The following is a 14133-nucleotide window of genomic DNA, read 5'->3' as shown; positions in this document are numbered from 1 at the left end:
AGTTTAATACCAACCGAAAACGCAGACAAAATGCTTTGATCTCGGTCACTTTTGGACTGATTTCAGGAGCGTAAAACTAACTTTTGCAGAGTTTTCCGACACGGTTTGAAATGTTTTCTCTCTGCGTCTCAAGGTGCTTTAATTTCTTGCTCGATCCAGTCTTTTTAATTAACATCTTAGTCGAGTGGACAGCGCGATGTTGATGCCAGACCCCTGATGGGAAAACCACTGACTCATTTTGATTCAGAGAGCTCCTCCACTTCCTTGTGTCCTAACTCGCCTCCTCTCGTCTCCCTTTGCTCTGTTCGTCTCTCGTTTCTTTTTCCCAGTGGTGGGGTATTAGTACTCAGTACTTAAACCCATTAAGATCTGAGGCAGATTCTATAAATGCCTTCTAAATCAGTAGTTCTTTTTTCGTGTCAAGTACCCCCAAATTGATATACTGTATATTTGGCCTCCCCATTAGAAAATGTTTTGTGCCTTGGGCCTACTCTGTGTGGAGTTTGCATGTTCTCCCCGTGTCTCATAGGGTAGTTAATACCCTCACAAAAACATGTAGTAATCCTGGTCACTATACTGCCTCCCCCTGGTCAGCCGGGGCGCCTGATGGAGGGGAAAGGAACTGGTTGGAATAACGTGTTCCTTCAGCGCGCTACGTCCTAACGGGGAAACCCCCCCCTGTCAGGTGATAAGAAGGTCAGTTGGCTCTCATGCATTGAAGGAGGCATGAGCTCGGCCCTGGCCTCCCTAGGCTGGTGGGGGGAGTGTAGTGCCCAGGATCACTTAGAAAATTGGCACCGGATTACAAAATCTAGGGATAAAAATGTAATTAAAAAAAAGAACATGTTTTGTGCCAGGGACCCCCAGAAGAAAATAAAAACAGATTTTTAGAGAACAGAAATTAGATTTACAAGTTTGTACACCTGCTATTTTTAAATAGCCAAGGCTAAAATATAAAATGACACAGCTGCTTTCCGGTTTGAAGCAAAAGTAGCAATACAGGTAAAAGTACTACAACTAAAATGGAGGGGAGGGTACGTATATCAGCGTTATATAAGACTAGAATTGAACTGGAAATCTAGTCCTAGATAAGTAACTGAAGATTTCAAATAATTGTAGTGGAGTACAAGGAATAATAATAATAATTGCCTCTGAAATTCTGCAGACTTGAAGTTAATACTTAGATACTTTCCACCACTGAAAAATAGCAACTCATTTTGATTCAGAAAGCTTCTCCTCTCTGCTACCCACTTCCTTGTTGTCCTCTCTCTCTCTCTCCCTTGCTCCCTCTCCCTTGCTCTCTCTCTCTCTCTCTCTCTCTCTCTCTCTCTCTCTCTCTCTCTCTCTCTCTCTCTCTCTCTCTCTCCAGAGTGGTTCAGTGGAAAGAGGAGAGGATAAGCGAGGAGAGAGAGGGAGAGAGAGGGAGAGAGAGGGAGAAACATAACCATGTTTACCTGCTCTTCACTCTCATTAGCAGCACCACTTGAAGGTCAAGTCATCTGTGTGTCTGGATGCATTATTATAGATTCTGATGTGGCCGCAGGGTCTATCCAGTGAGATGAAATGTGATGAAGAGAAAATCTTAGCATAGCGTCGCTGGCCGGCAGAAACCTCACATCTCCATATTCAAACTTTGTGTGTGTTTTTTTTTGCAAATTAACCAGTGGTGTGAAGTAACTAAGTACATTTACGCAAGTACTGTACTTAAGTACAGTTTTGAGGTGCTTTTGCTTTACTGGAGTATTTCCAATTGTCTATACTTTTACTTCTACTCCACTACATCTCAGAGGCAAATAGTGTACTTTTATTCCACTACAATTATTTGAAAACTTTAGTTACTAGTTACTTTGCAGATATACATTATTACATTATAAAACATACATTAACCACTTTAGTCCTATTTTATTTGAAAATAGCCGATCTACAAGCTCACAACGACAACGACACAGCGACAACGCGCCGCGATGCGACGCGTTGTCTTGTTTTTATATTCAAACATTTTAGTACTTTTACTTTTGGTACTTTAAGTATATTTTCATACCAATACTTTTGCACTTTTACTCAAGTACATTTTTAATTCCGGACTTTGAATTGTAACAGAGTAATTCTACATTGCAGTATTGATACTTTTACTTGAGTAAAACATTTGAGTACTTTTTCCACCACTGAAATTAACGCCCTATTTGATCATACTACAGTGTCACACAAAAGCATCAAAAGTAGCAGATACGCGAGCTCATCGATCGGCTACTTCTGACGCTTTTGAATTTTAATCCTGAAAAGTAACAGTTTTGGACATATGAGGTTTCCCACTCGACAGAGACGATATGCTTTAACCCATTAAGACCGGAAACATATCTGTGTGTAATTGTTTACATTTCTTTGGCTATTCAAAAATAACAGATAATATACACAAGCTCATAGCACGGCACCGAGTGCCGCGCTATGAGCTTGTATATCTGCAATTTTTTGGGGAACGAAATCGTGAAAATGTGTACAAATCTTTGAATATATGTATATATACATTTTTTGACTCAAATCTTTGCGTCTGGGGGGTCCCTGGAACAAAATATTTTGATATTGGGGTCGGCGGCCAAATATAATTTCGGGGGTCCTTGACATGAAAAAGGTTTGAGAACCACTGGTATTATAGCAACATAAGGTTTTTTAAAAAAAACTGTTAGGATTTAGAAGACATTTGTAGAATGCCCCAGAAGCAAAGATTTGAGTTACAAACGTTCACTTCAAAAATATATATATTCAAAGATTTGCACAAATTTGCACGATTTTTCAAAAATAGCAGATCTACAAGCCAAGTGCCGCGCTACGAGCTTGTAGATCTGCTATTTTTGAATAGACAAAGAAATCTAAAATGACACAGATGCGTCCCCGGTCTTAATGGGTTAATAACAGTCTTACTGAGAAGGTGTCAGTCTGAGCCACGACGTTTCATGTGAGTGAAATCTGATGCGTTGGTGGCGGTCGGCCCGACACGATTTCCCAACGCCTGCCAAATGTGAATGATTTTGCACTTGTTAGTCACGATGGATATGAGCGTCTGCTAAATAACTGAATTGCGTCATGATTTGGTCGGATACCCTTCCTGAAGAGCAGATGACTCAACTCGACTTTTAGGAGGCAAAATTGCAGATTCTCTGTAGCGTTCAAAGATTGCGAAAGAGATGGGCCGACTATAGAGACTAATTAGTTACTTATCAACACATTCTCACTTCTAATCTTTCCAAGTCGGCCAGGACACCCTTGGCCCCAAGACCCATTCAAATTCCATAATTAAACTAAATATGAGACGCCAGGGGGGTAACATGGTCACAATTGGAAACTTGGTCAGAACCACTTTTACCCTTTTAGCGTTATTTATTTTTCAACGTTCATGGCAGTCCGATAAACTTTCATCGTTGTGGTAGGCATGTGCTGCCATGTGATTGTGAGTGTTACATTATGATTGGGAAAACCTGTCAGATTGAAAAAAGGAGTGCTCGTTCAACACCCCCCCCCGTCTCCCGTCTCCCGTCAAAGAAATTACGTTTCTTAAGGTACTTAAGGTACTCGCTCGGTGGTGCCTCTCGTGGTTCAAGTCCCATTCAGACAGCGCGCCTCCGTCGGTGCTGAAAAACTAGTGCACCTTTTCCAATCCAACTAGTTTTCCAATCACACTGTAGCATATTATATTGCAAAGAAAGCAGGTGCAGGTGGGCCTGCACCTGCAGTGATGCAGTGATGAATCGGTTATGATATGTCATCGTAATTTTTTTTTTCAGCACACAAAAAGGCCATCCTTGGCATCAGCAACCAAACTAAAGTAAACTAAAATACACATACAGGCAGTGGTGGAAAAAGTACTCAAATGTTTTACTTAAGTAAAAGTATCAATACTGCAATGTAGAAGTACTCCGTTACAAGTAAAAGTCCGGAATTACAAATTTACTTGAGTAAAAGTACAAAAGTATTGGTATCAAAATGTACTTCAAGTACCACAAGTAAAAGTACTACAATGTTTGAAAATAGCAGATCTACCATCTCACAACGCGTTGCGATGCGACGCGTTGTGTGCTTGTAAATCGGCTATTTTCAAATAGCCTATATATAAAATAGGTCTAAAGTGGTTAATATATGTTTCATAATATCATAATGTATATCTGCAAAGTAACTAGTAACTAAAGTGTTCAAATAATTGTAGTGGAGTAAAAGTACAATATTTGCCTCTGAGATGTAGTGGAGTAGAAGTAAAAGTATTGGAAATTGGAAATACTCAAGTAAAGTACAAATACCTCAAAAGTGCACTTAAGTACAGTACTTAAGTAAATGTACTTAGTTACTTTCCACCACTGCATACAGGTCCTCATTACACCATTCAGTTTCTATAGCTTCATTCATACTGTATAAGACAACCCGTGTGTGGCGGATTTTCTGGCTCATTCTGGAAGGTCTGGCTGTGAGCCACTTGGCTCACATCTCCTCTAGTTTGTAGCAGCTGCGTCATTAATGTTTCACAGCTTTGATTGGTTGAATATAGTAAATGTCCAAAGCTGTGAAGCCATGAGTCATAGCTTGTCTTATAGTGTATAAACCCCTCTAGCCTAGTGGTTCTCAAACATAATGTTGTGCCAAGGACCCCCATCTGGAAAGGTTTTGTGCCAGGGACCCCCAGAAGAGAAGATTTATGTTTTTAAAAAATGCAAAATTATTCAAGATTATTCAAGCTTGTATATCTGCTATGTACTGTAACCTTTTCCTCATGAATAAAATATAATTCTGTCCAATTTGTATCGTAGAGTATGTTATGCAAGGGATAATTGACGGGTAGCTGGTCATTATTTAAAATTAAAGCCCGACAGGGTGACCGACGCGATAGCAGAGGTGCATAATCACCCTGAAGGGCTTTAATTTTCTTGTCGCCTCCGTAAACAAGGAAGTGTAGTGGATCAAATAGAACAGGGGTCTTCAACGTTTCCAGGCCAGGGACCCCTTAGCTGAGAGAGAGATGAAGCAGGGACCCCCTCTATCTAACTTTTTTTTTAAAATTAGGTCTGCTCTTTTTTCCCTCTACACCTGTACCTCTTTGCCAAGGCTACGCTGCGAGGCGTTTTGAGCTTGTAGATCTGCTATTTTTGGCTGAAGTTCTTCTCAGAAAAGGGATGCTAGGGTTCAAGTGGTTAATGTAAAAAAATAAATCCTATCACACAAAGATTTGGCGGACCCCCTGTAGTAACTCTGAGGACCCCCTAGGGGTCCCGGACCCCCTGTTGAAGAGCCCTGAAATAAAATGTTCTGTTATTGCATTGTCTATTTCTTACTTCAAATGTTTTCAAAAACATTCTTCAGAGCAACGTTTAGCTGTAAATGACATGGTGTGCTTGTATACATGGCTGTCATGTTGGATACGGCATAAAATAAAGCAGCGCAGGTTGATATATGAGCAGGTGCTCTGAGCCTTTGATTAGACAGCGGTCTGTTATAGAGATCATCGGTCATTAACAAGAAATAATAACACACCACTGAATTCAGTGATTGACCAATCAGAATCAAGCATTCAACCAAGCCGTGTAATAATACAATATATAACAATTGTGGTGGTTGTATTTTGTCTTCCTGCTCTTCTATTGAGACATTTAGACCGTGTCAAACGCCATGTCTCACCGAGACACAGGATCTGACACAAATGTATCTTCTGAGCAAGCAGGCTATTAGCTTAAAGGAGTAGTTCACCCAAAAAAATACTTATTTCCTATCAGTTACACACCCCATGAAGCATTGAATTCATGGAGATTTTTTTTAGTTTTTGTCGCAATCCTAAACCAATAATTTGATGATAATGATAAGACCCTAATGTATCCGGTAGGAGACACAAAGTGTCTCCTTTGTGTCTCCTACCGGATGCATTAGGGTCTTATTATTATATTGGCTCAGGAATGCGGCAAAAACTAAAACATCTTCATGAATTCAATGCTTCAATGTAATTGATAGGATTTTTTTTGGGTGAACTACTCCTTTAATGTTAAATAAATAAAAGATCCAGCACTTGCACAGGAGACTTGGTTCAAATTCAGGGTAGAAGAGGAAAGTTACATAATGCATAATTGCTTTTTAGGTATAGAGGATCCTCTGCTTATCCAGGGGCATCCCAGTGGAACATCCTGGACACTGAGATTGAACTAATCTCCACCCTATAAGCACTTTTAAAGGTTGACTTAAAGCATGGCTACTTGGATGACTTTACTGTGTTTTATTTTCCTCCATTGTGCTTCTTAAATTACAATTCTAAAGTCTTGTTTAATTGCTTTCAGCCATCATACAAGATATGATGGCTGAATTACATAAATCAAATGGTCGGGTATACTGCGTGAAGATCAAAGTGCAATGTATCCTCTTCCCAAGCGTGCTTTTTGTTATGGCTCAGCAAGAAGAAATGTTGGCGCGTGGACACGTGGATCCAGGCTCCTGGTGAATCATGACCATAAAACAAAAGATACTTTGTACATTTTTTTTATTAATAACATTTGAAAAAGGTAAATATTTGAAAGGGTATTTATTAAATATAGTGTATAATATATATATTTATCTATTTTTACACAGAGTGTGTATGTTTCATGGTCATGATTCACCAGGATCCATGGGTTGGTTTCAGGTTTAAAATAATTAATATCAATATTTTCGGAAATCTCTATGGGAAAAAATAATGGGCTTTCGATGTGTGGCAGCACAAAATGGCCGCCACTGCTATGCCCTATAACAAACGTTAAAAGTTAAATAAAAGTTAAGGATAACCGTACTAGTGAGAGCACTGCATGGACTCTAAGGATGGCCGTGTCAGTGGGTTCAAACCCCTTGGTTGGGTGTACAGAGCCTCTGGGGGCTGCTTCTAGGTTTTTACAACTTGCCTGAGGGAAACGACACAGATATTGATTTTAAAACGTCCAGCAACACATCACACTGTCAGCTGGAGAAAGTTTGTTGACCATTTAGGGGTTCTCTAACTTTTTTCTTTTATACCGGGACCCCGTTTTATGTGGGAAATGTTTTAGTGACCCTGCGCTTGATTTATAGTGCCATTTCCAAAGCTTAATTATTTAAAAAATAAAGCATGCATTGGGTAGCCTTGAATGTGGATATTTATTATAACATGCATTTGCAATGCTGTGATTCAGGCAATACAGCGGACCATGTCACACCAACATTTCACTGCTTGTACTGTACCTGCATGGGTGATTTGTAATAAAAATAAATTGTTATATCATCAAACATGAATACAAACATGTCAGACAGAACTGTCCCAAAAGGAAATGCATGTATATGTAATCCAGAAAAAAATAAAATAATGTAGATTTTAAAATATCTTAAAATATATACTTTTAGAAGCAAGCTAGATAGGCTTTGCCTAATTAGATTTACAGTAGATGTATTTATGCAATTGCAGTATTGATTAGTGAATCATCCACTTGTTTTTATCCAGCTTTTCAGCACATGGTACAGACTGTTAGGCAGAAGCATTTCTTTGCTGTAAGGCAGAAACATTGTATCTCCATATTTCAACTTTTTAATGTCTTTTGCTTACATGAATGCCCTACTTCATCATACAAGTGTGTCGCACATAAGTAGTGAGCTGATCTACAAGATCATCTTGTAGATGTTTGGACATACAAGGTTTCCACCCGCAACGATTAGTACATTGTGTGAACCAACAGCCTGTCTCTGGAGAGAGACTATGTTCCACCTGGCAGTTCAGTTTGCGCAGTGGTGGAAAAAGTACTCACATTCTTTACTTAAGTAAAAGTACCAATACTGCAATGTAGAAGTACTCTGTTACAAGTAAAAGTCTGGAATTCAAAATGTACTTAAAAGTACAAAAGTATTGGTATCAAAATGTACTTAAAGTACCAAAAGTAAAAGTACTAAATGTTTGAAAATAGCAGATCTACAAGCTCACAACGCGTCGCATCGCGGCGCGTTGTGAGCTTGTAGATCGGCTATTTTCAAATAGCCCATGTATAAAATAGGGCTAAAGTGGTTAATGTATGTTTTATAATATAATAATTTATATCTTCAAAGTAACTAGTAACTAAAGTTCTCAAATAATTGTAGTGGAGTAAAAGTACAATATTTGCCTCTGAGATGTAGTGGAGTAGAAGTAAAAGTACTGAAAATTGGAAATACTCCAGTAAAGTAAAAGTACCTCAAAATTGTACTTAAGTACAGTACTTGAGTAAATGTACTTAGTTACTTTACACCACTGAGTTTGCGTTAGTGACAACCGGCTACAGCTGTTTATCTGATAAAGTGATATGCGTTGCATTTCCATAAAGCTTAACCCATTAAAACCGGCAAAGCATCCGTGTCATTACTGTACTTTGGCTGTTCATAAATAGCAGATATACAGAGCTTGTATATCAGCTATTTTTGAAAAATCTTGAAAATGTTTGCAAATCTTTGAATATACATATTTTTTAAAGCGAATTTTTTTTAACTCAAGTCTTTGCTTCTGGGGGTGCCTGGAACAAAATAATTTGAGATGGGGGTCTGTGGCCAAATACATTTTTGAGGGTCCTTGACATGAAGTTTGAGAACCACTGATATAGCAACATACGTTTTTTTCCCCATAAAGCTGTTAGGATTTAGAAGAAATCTTTAGAATCGGCCTCAGGTCTTAAAGGGTTAAAAAAGAAAACACTTTACCTGGGGAAGAGAAACCACACCACACACACACAGCACGGAATGAATGGAAAATCCATTCAATGAAAAGGTCAAAAGCCCAGAGCAAATAACCAATAAAGTGCAGAAATGACAAACCTCTGCTGGTTGTACCACACATTGCACTTTACTCTTTCCGTTGTGGTGAAAGCCACGATGCCTTATTGATTTGAGCCGCTAAACCCACAGCAGTCATAAAGAGGGCGAACGAGAGGAAACAGGCTAAAAGAAACATGCACTTAAACCTTATATTATGTATGTGACCACGGGGTCCCTCATGGCTCTATTCCTGGTCCGCTTTCTTTATTACTTCTACACACTCACGACATAGCCGACTGTTACTTTTCAGGAAATGGGGGGTGGGGGGGAAAAGAGCCTGTGTTTTAATGCATCCAATGTAGTTATTATTTAGTCACACGCTCTTGTTAATCCTTTTTATTGGTCCAATATTTATAAAACCCACAGACACACTTAACCACTTCCAACCTTGTGTCTCTATCGTAACAATAGCCAGTTTCCCTCTTTGACTCTCCCAATAAAGGACAGGTATAGCCATAAAGTACAGTATACATTAGCAAAAAAAAAAATATATAATCTAAAGGTTTACGCATTGCAATCAAATCCCTCCAAAATAAGTTCTTCCTCGCGTCCAACTCACCATCCCAGCCTCAGACAATAAACTAATGTTCTAAATGTATTACCTGTCTGTCTGTGTCTTGCACGTAGGTTGAGTATACACAGCCTCTAACACCTCCTGTGTCTCTACAAATAAAACCATTGTATGTGTTCCTTTTTGGAGAGGAAAACCAAAATGACACTTTGGTAGGGGGCTTGGGCTGTGCAGTTAACCTTGCCATGATGTAACTTCTACATTATTGACGAGGAATCTTCAACAGTGAAACAACTCTCAAAGTCACCCTTTTAGCACATAAACAAACACAAAGAGGATACTGCCAATGCGTAACATTACAGAATATGCATTTTCTCTTTATTATAAAATGCTGTTTCGTAAAGTGACATAATGATAGAATGCAGAACTATTGAAGATATCTCACCATCTGGTGAGCCGTCTAGCCGTCTAGCTTGGCTCACCAGTTGCATCTGTCTTCTGAACATGGTTACAACCCTAGAGGAGTAGCTTCTGGTAAGATAGTACTCCCAGCACCTAGAACACATTTTCTCAAACTCATTGTTATAGCCAGGTCAATAATACTCTGGAATGCTCTGCACAAAAACATTACATTTAAATTACTTTAAAAACATAAATCAAGAGATATCTTGCCATGTAAGGGTCCTTTCACACGGCAAGCAGCTGTTATTTGTGTATTTGTTTCATTTGACTGGACCGTTGGATTTGATTTTATAATGTTAATATGTCTTTTGTATATATTTCTTTTACTTTAATTTGTATTTTTAGCTTGTTAGTTTTTGTATTGTATTTGTTTTGTTCAGGACCCCAGGAAGACTAGAGGCTCATTCACGTGTCTCTAGAATGGGGATCCTTTAATAAAAATAAACATGTTCCATCATGAAAAGGTACCTACACAACCCAAACCTCTAATGTGTCATTTTGCTTTCATGTCAAAAACATGTGAGCCACCATCAAAAGACATTTCCTCTTTGAACTTGAGACTCATTTAAGTCCAACGTATCCTTTGTAAAAGAAATGTTGTGCCACTCAAAGAAATGTCATGCTGAATACCATACTCTGAACAATGTCTTTGGTCACAATGTTGTAAGAACATTTCGACACCCTCTCCCTCTCACCTCCCCACACACCTCTTCATGTCTGGTAGACTGTGAATCATGTTTTATAAACAAAGACGGGAATACATTCTGGCTGAGTCCACTGGGTTCAGAATGTAGAACATGTATTATATGAGCAGACTGTGTGGAGCTGGATAGAAGAAAAAGTTAAACTAGCATTATAGGACTCAATGCTGTAACTTCATGCTGTGACCCGAGGCTAAGACTCAATGTTGTGTCTTGATGTTTTGATTTGATGTGGTGATTGATTGATTGATTGATTGATTGATTGATTGATTGATTGATTGATTGATTGTTTGATTGACTTTATTAGTCAGAAATGTAAACAGCACGAGGTACAGACAGACATTTAGGCAAGAAGAACATACATAAAAAGGTCCTGGTGACTCCATGCTTCGACTGATTTTAATAATGATAAAACTTTATTTATATAGCACCTCTCAAAACTGGGTTACAAAGTGCTTCACAAAGAAATTAAAAAAAAAGAGAAAACAGTACAAAAAACAGAACAAAGAAAGAAAATTAAAAACAATACAGAAAACAATGTACAAACCACTTTCATAGAGTTTCGAGATCTCCAGGGGCAGGGCATTCCAAAGTGTAGGTGATTCAATGCTGTGATTTGATGCTGTACCTAACTCAATGCTGTGACTCGATGCTGGGACTCAAGGTTGTACAACAGTAACTCAATGTTGTGACTCAATGCTGGAACTCAATGCTGTGGCTCGATGCTGTGACTTAATGCTGGAATTTGATGCTGAACCTCGATGCTGTCTTTTGATGCTGTACCTAACTCAATGCTGTGACTCGATGCTGTGACTTAATGCTGGGACTCGAGGCTGTCTTTTGATGCTGTACCTAACTCAATGCTGTGACTTGATGCTGTGACTTAATGCTGGAATTTGATGCTGAACCTCGATGCTGTCTTTTGATGCTGTACCTAACTCAATGCTGTGACTCAATGCTGTGACTTAATGCTGGGACTCAAGGCTGTCTTTTGATGCTGTACCTAACTCAATGCTGTGACTTGATGCTGCGACTAAATCGACGCAGCTCGATGCTGTCATGTGAGGCCAACACTTGATGCTGAGACTGACTGTAGCAGTTAGGGGTCGAGTGACTTGCTCAGGGACACTTTGACACGTATACCAAGCCGTCCGGGAACTGAACTGGCGAACTTCCTTCTGATAACCAGACTGTCTCTCTAGTCTCTATCCACTAAGCCCCTACTGCCCCAACAAAGCTCTGTGTGTGTGTGTGTGTGTGTGTGTGTGTGTGTGTGTGTGTGTGTGCGTGTGCGTGTGCGTGTGTGTGCGTGTGCGTGTGTGTGTGCGCGCGCGTGCATGTGTGCTTATGTATTTGTATTCCAGAATGTGTAAAACATACACAGAGCCCTTACATAATCCTACTTGGTATTTCATCAGACAGTCACGTCCTGCAGTCTGGTCACACTCAAGTCTACATAGTTCACTAATGTCACGGCCACTTACTGCCCCAGTCCTCCCTCCCTCTCTCTCTCTCTCTCTCTCTCTCTCTCTCTCTCTCTCTCTCTCTCTCTCTCTCTCTCTCCCTCTGACCCGAACAGAACCTGGTCTTTCTGTTATTATATCTCTCCCACAAGGTTCTCTTTCTCTCTATCTCTCATTTTCATCTGTTTTATTGCCTCCATAAAACTTTCTATTTCTTCTCTCTATCCCTGCACCAAATTCCTCTCATCTCTCTCTCTCTCTCTCTCTCTCTCTCTCTCTCTCTCTCTCTCTCTCTCTCTCTCTCTCTGCTCTGTGTATCTGAGTTGAAGGTCAGTATCTGGTGAGGATTATGTCCTTCCCTAGCTGATCTCTGGCCAGACCAGACAGACATATGTGCATTGAATCACCAAAACCTGTTGGTTAATTTAACTCTGAGAGTGTACACATGGAACCAATTTGGTTCCACGTGTACACTCTCAGAGTTATAGACCTGTAAGCATTTGGTTCCATTGGTACACAGAATCAGAACCATCTTTATTGCCACATGAAAGGTTTAAAGAAGTGTGTGAAATTCATTTTTGTGCAAGCTCTGTTGTTTTCATTAAGATAAAATAAAAAGAAGAAGAAGGGGGACAGGGAGAGTAAGGAGAAAATAAATCAAACAGCCGAGAGATGCAGCAATGTCGAGGAGAGGAACAACAAATATATCTGTATGCACATACAGTAGCATACTCCAGCTCATACATGGGCAAATGTAGACATAAGGTGCATAAGGTTAGACACAAAGGTTATGTGCCCACATAGAATCAGGTATGTACATGAGATTAGACATTAAGGTGCAAAAGAAAAGGGCAACTAGCACAGGGCAGAGGTGAACATCGTTACTGTCGGGTGCAACCATGTCCACAATCGTTACATTTGTATCATTGTATAACAAATATTAATTCAATAGTGAAAATAGCTGATCTACAAGCTAACATGTCACATTGCATACAGTCTTGTACGATGAATTAAGACATTCATTTACTAAAAAAAAAATCACACCCAGTGTAAAGTGAGTGGTGCCTTTGTGTTGCACTCCTGTTTGTGTTATTAGTGTAACTGGTTGCATCTTTGTGTTGCAATCAGCTGCAGCTGTTGAGGCCATGCTCAAACGGACGGTCAAGTGCAGGAGTGGCTGGCACCACTCAAAAATAAAAACATTGAAATATGGAGATATGAGGTGTCAGACTGACGCCAAAAAAAAAAACTTTTTACACTGCACTGTTCTGGAACCTGTACAGCAGTGGTTCTCAAAGAGTTGTTGTGGGGTCCCCAACTAAATGATTGATTGTTGGTAACCAAAATTACAGTTCTGTTACTCTGAGAGTGTACAAATGGAACCACATGCAAATGAGTTCACTCGGCCTTCGCATTTATGGTAAAATGTTTTTACTTTGCTTCACACTTTGATATAGTTACCTCGCAAAATGAAAAATGTAATTGGAGTGGAGCCCTAGTGTACAGTATACAGTATATCATTTTATCTGTTCAGGTTAAAAACACTTTTTAGTAAACAAAAAGCACCGTATAGAGAAATACTGCATATCTAAACCCAGAAGAAGAAAATGCCGGAAAGCTGAGCACAAACGGCGATAAACGTAACTCCAGATTCATGATATCCATTAAGAGAGGTTTCACATTTCATCGCTGGGTGGAAACCTTGAATGCAGTTGTTCCCCGGGTTCTATGTTCCCCGCTTACAGCCCAAAGTAGTGAAAATAGCTAAGATCTACAAGCTCAGATCATATTTAAATCATATTTACATAATAATAATAATAAAGGAACGGTTTTGGACGTACAAGTTTTCCAACCGACAGCGAAAATATAAGACTTACATGATTAAAGGACGACCAATAGTATTAATTGGGGGGGGGGGGATAAAATGAAAGAAATACATTTATCTATCTATACAGTATTCTCGCTCTCTCTCTCTCTCTCTCTCTCTCTCTCTCTCTCTCTCTCTCTCTCTCTCTCTCTCTCTGTCTCTCTCTCTGTCTGTCTGTCTGTCTGTCTGTCTCTCTCTCTCTCTCTCTCTCACATGTAAGTATACACAGATGTATAAAATGCACCAGGTGTCACCTCTGCATATGAATAATTCATGCTGCTTGGATGTGAACATTTGCAATCAGGTAGAATGCACTCATCTTCT

The sequence above is a fragment of the Gymnoscopelus braueri genome (assembly GCF_963280865.1).
Source record: "Gymnoscopelus braueri genome assembly, chromosome: 8".
NCBI classification, from domain to species: Eukaryota; Metazoa; Chordata; class Actinopteri; order Myctophiformes; family Myctophidae; genus Gymnoscopelus; species Gymnoscopelus braueri.
Note: the sequence above shows the minus strand (reverse complement) of the source record.